A 5,199-nucleotide genomic window follows, 5' to 3' on the forward strand; every position below is an offset into this window, starting at 1 on the left:
TGGAACGATTCTTTTCACATTAATTAAAATTGTAAGAATTATTGAATTATATTAACTGTATAACCTAATTATGTTCCTGTATTTTCTTCCAGGCTATGTTCTACATATATACCAAATTTCAGAGAGATACATGCAGCCGTTCTGGAGATACCTTCTCACAAACATCCATCTATTCATCCCTCCAAACATTCGTTATTATAATATTTTTACTTCTTGTAAGATATAAAACTTTGTCTCTATTGTAAAGCATCATCATCATCAGCTCACTATACGTCCCCATTAGGGTGATTAGGCCATAGTCAACCACGCTGGCCAAGTGCGGGTTGGTTGTCTTCACACATATCTTTGAATTTCTTCTCAGATATGTGCAGGTTGCATCACGATGTTTTCCTTCACCGTAAGAACATCGGATAAATGTACATATGTAAATCGGAAATCGAAAAACACATTGGTACATGTGCGGGATTCGAACCCAGGACCTGCAGATTGCAAGTCTAGTGCTTGACCCCTGAGCCACCGACGCTCAGGGGTCAAGCACTCGACTTGTAAAACATATTCGAATCCAATTCGTAATAGTTTAAATATTCAAAAAGTATTGAGAACTTTTAAAAGACTTGCTTTTATTATTTGCACTGGATAAATAAACTTGCTAACATTTATTCCGATTGGCGAATGAACGTTGATACGTGATGCTATTGATTGATATATAAGCGAATGTATAAAAGATTAAATAAATTTACATCGACATAGTAGCTGCTTTCACACCGGACTTCTATTGTAAGATAGTCGAGTCAATTCGGTAGTACAATGGGACTCCGACAACTTGGTGGCCCAACGCAATCATAGAGTAGTTTACATTTTATATTTTGCCTAACATTGTTTTACTCTGAGAGATAAAAATATGAAGTTATAACGACTAATATGAGCAATTGCTGTAAACTATTTGACGAATAATAAAGTGGCTTGAAAGACAACTACATAACTACTAAAATCTTCTTAAGAATCACAAAGAAATAGGCAAATAATTTTCAGCATTTTTTTTATCTACTTAAAGTTTTTATCATGTTAAAAGGTAATAAAATATGTTAAATTGGTCTGTCCGTGGAGCAGTTGGTCTATGCGTTGTGCGTTAGAGAGTCAAACGCGCCGCGTCACGACCCATCGAATTATGGCCACAAAGCGCCGTTGATACCGAATATTCCATATAAATATTGAGCTAATCGCCCTTTCAATGAAGCGGCCCGCTTTTTATTAATAATTGATATCGGAGCAGCCAGTCATGCGCCGTATTGTGCCGGCGAACACATTTTTTGCTCCGGCCCAACTCATTAATGCGCTCGGAGTTCGAAGCCAGCACATGACGGACGGAGGCGTGGCCGAAGAAAACTTTGCCCAAACTAATTTTCGATGAGTTCCCATCGTGTTAAATAATGCAGAACAAATGTTTGTTTATTTGTGTAGCGATTAGTTTCTATCGAAGTCATGAGTTGTAGTCTCACAGTGTTGCCATCTAATCTGAAAATTATTTTTGCTAGTTCTTAAGCCATTAGTAGATATTTATCTACTATGATGGTTCCTTCAAGTTGCTTTGAAGTCCTAATTGGATTTGGACTGTCTTTTAAATATTGAAGGTTTTTGATGCCACAATACGAACTAATGCGAAATAGATTAAATCTTACTAATATTATAAATGCGAATTTTTGAAAGGTATGATTGTTGTTCAAAGATTGTTAATATAGCGCAGACGCAGTCGCAGGCGACAGTTAGTTGATAAATAAAATATTAAAGTAGAAGACTAATAACTAGTAATGTTAATAAATAAGAAACTATAGTGCATCGTCACTTTCTATATAAACGCTGCTTTGGTTCCGTTTAGCCCACTTATCTAATTAAACATTCTCATACATTTCGTACAACAATAACTTTTAATTTTTAAGTGTTATGAGTGCAGCGCTTACACGCAGTTAGGTTAACAGTATAACAGCATGAGAAATCCGCTAAAAGCATACGGATACCTTGCTTTAAGCAAATACATGGACAAACTTAAAATATAAATGTTACAAATATTATAAATGCGAAAGTTTGGAGGATGGATGTTTGTTTGAAGGTGTCTACGGAATGTGTCAACGGATCTCGATGAAATTTATCACAGATGTAGAGAATAGTCTGGAAGAACACATAGGCTACTTATTAAGTTTGTTTTTAATTCCGCGCGGACGGAGTAGCTGGCGACCGCTCGTTGTTAATTAAACATACAAATTAAACAAACATAAATGTCTCTTCTTTTTAATTTGGTTCTTAAGTATGTATGATTAATCATACAATTTTTGTAAAATGGAGAGATTAGTATTTTTTTTTGTATGAAACGAATAAATTCAAAAACTACTGGACCGATTTAAAAAAACTTTTGCCACTAGTAAGCTACATTATCACTGAGTAACATCGATTATATTTATGACTAGAATTTTCTTTTTAATTCCGAACTAAGTCGCGGGCAAAAGCTAGTCTATGACACGTTAATTATGTGTAATGTATAAAACATTTGATTTTATGTGTATTTTTTAATTTTTCTTTGTGTCCAAATTTTTCGTTAATCATGGTCACCGTGTGAGGTGTATTTTCATTGTTCGCGAGATGTTTCTATCAGATAGTTGTTATTGTTTCAAAACGGGAAACAGCTAACGTTCACTCAATTTGATATAATTGAGTGAATGAGAAACGTTTTCAATTATAAAATCATACGAGGCGGCTAATTCGACGCGTTACTCTCCCACCTTATTTGTTATTTTTTTATTATTTTTTTTACAATGCGAAAGCTCTCATTTTAAGTTAAGTGCTGTTATTGTTTATAATACCAAAGCGAAGGGGAACTATCACGGCTGTAAAAATTCTGATACCAGCACAATTATGACAGTTTGATAAATTATTATTTCAGTGTTTAACGTTATTTCACAATTTTAACACGAATTAAAAATATAACCTTAAAATTCACTCTACTTCCGCCTATCCTCTTTCAAACGATCCATTCATGCTTTTTCGGTCTTGCTGTATCTTTCTAGTCATTCATATTTAATCTTATTTCTTTCTTGTTTATAAATTCAACATATCTTAGCATAATATGACAAATGAAGTCTCAAATAAAAAAGTACAAATAGGTATAAAAAATCGACTCTTATTCCGCTATCTACAATCAGTTCATTAAGCTAATACAATTACGAGAGTTATAACAATCGGGAATAAAGAAAATCGTCTTTCAATTATAGCTTTCTCAAAAGCCCTCGCGCCGGAGCTTAATGACGCGGAAAGTTCTACTATGAAAAACTAACGAAGTTCCCTCGCTTTGTTAGAAAGAGACGGAAACATTTCACGCGAAGTAATCGTAGTGTGGATTGCAAAAACATGAACTACGAGCAACTCGCGAGCGTCCCTGCTTAACTATTCATGAGAAAATTAACGGCAAATATCCCACACTTCACGCTACAAACATACGCCAATGTAACGATACATCGAAGCTACAACATTGTTGATTTCTAAATAGAATTATTAAAACTCTACAAACTATAGTCTGGACTTATAAAATGCAACAGTTATTTATCTGTGAAAAAATAGAAATCGGATAATTATTATTACCGATGTATTAAGTACATTGATATCGGCGGCCACTTTCCTCGCAGAAGCCTAAAGTTCTATTAATAAAACGATTTCACTGCGCTGTAACCTGAGCGGGCTATCGGCTGAGCGGACTCTGCGGTCAGCGTGACACACTACACTAAGAAATTGCGCGTGCGCACAACCTATAAAACTCACGGCGCACCGCAACCGCACCGAGGGTAGCCAGAGCCGTCGCTTCACTTTTTAGCTGCCTTTTTAGGCACGTAATCGTTGGCCTGTGTACTTAACTTCACTTATTATCCGACCAAATGACGATGGAGAATTCAAATGTCAATGAAATGGCAAACGTGTTTTTTCCCTGTGCCTCGTTAGAATTTAACGGACCATTTAACTATAGTTATTGATGCAGTTGCGGTGAAATGCTATTTTTTATAATGATTTGATTATGACTAAAGACACCAGACTTATGCCGTGGCGCCGCAACGCTTTAAATTTTATTCGCTTCGAAGCGATTCCATAGCGAACTTCAAAATTGTATGGAATTGACGCGCGACAATCACGTGACTTATCTAAAGTTATTGTCAGTTCAATACATTTTTGTAGTTGGTTATGGAATCGCTTAGGAGCGAATACACTTTGTCTAACCCCCCTGAACGAAGTGGTAACATTGTAAAACATTGACTGGTCAAAAATAATTTAACATTTCTTTAAAAGGAAGCTAATACCATGGTCTATATAAAGTCTTAAGTTATAATAATTAGACGTAGCAAAGCGAATAATTTCTTGAAGTTCATCCATGAAGTATATGAAGCGTAAAAACTTGGCTGTATCGTTTATGCATTGTCTACATCGAGAACTATGAATATTCATTAGATTTAACATACATTATCTGCAATAGCCGGACTTGTTCATTAGTTTTTTCACAGCGCAGTGAGGTTGTAGTGCAACATACAGTTTACTGGTTATAATTATTATCGATGACAGTATCACATTAAGGTACTTTTAAACACCGAACGAACAAAGCTTTATTAATAATTTTTAAATATAGTCGTCGTATGTTAAACCTTTTGTTTGTATTACATAATCTTATATTGTTTTTTAGATATTTTCTATGGATGGACCGTAGTTGGTAGAAGCGAATCGTATACTCCAGAATTAATCCTGATGCTGACCACATGAGGCATGAGACACCGACTTTAAATATTTTATTGATTTCTAGGTTGACTAGGACTTAATGCTTTTATTTTTTCACTAAACATCAAGTATCAATACAAATTAAAAGTTAAATATTAATTTGAAACATGAAACATCGAGTAGTAAAGATTCGAAGCGAATTCTGTTCGTACGTTCGCTTGGTGCAACGGTCTTTTTGAGGTAAAGTATTGCCATGTGTGAGTTAGTAGCCGCTAGCCGCATGCTATCTCGTCTTACCCGTCACCGATACATTAACCAATAGTTTAACTTGATAATATCGATTTACAATTGCCCTGTTAATATGTAACTTAACTTACAACTGGTCCTTATATTGAAATTTAATTCTAACGATTATACCTTAGCGGTCGACATAACTGCGCGTCTACGTTTTTT

The sequence above is a fragment of the Papilio xuthus genome, unplaced genomic scaffold (assembly GCF_000836235.2).
Source record: "Papilio xuthus unplaced genomic scaffold, Pxut_1.1 DF827680.1, whole genome shotgun sequence".
Classification (NCBI taxonomy): Eukaryota; Metazoa; Arthropoda; class Insecta; order Lepidoptera; family Papilionidae; genus Papilio; species Papilio xuthus.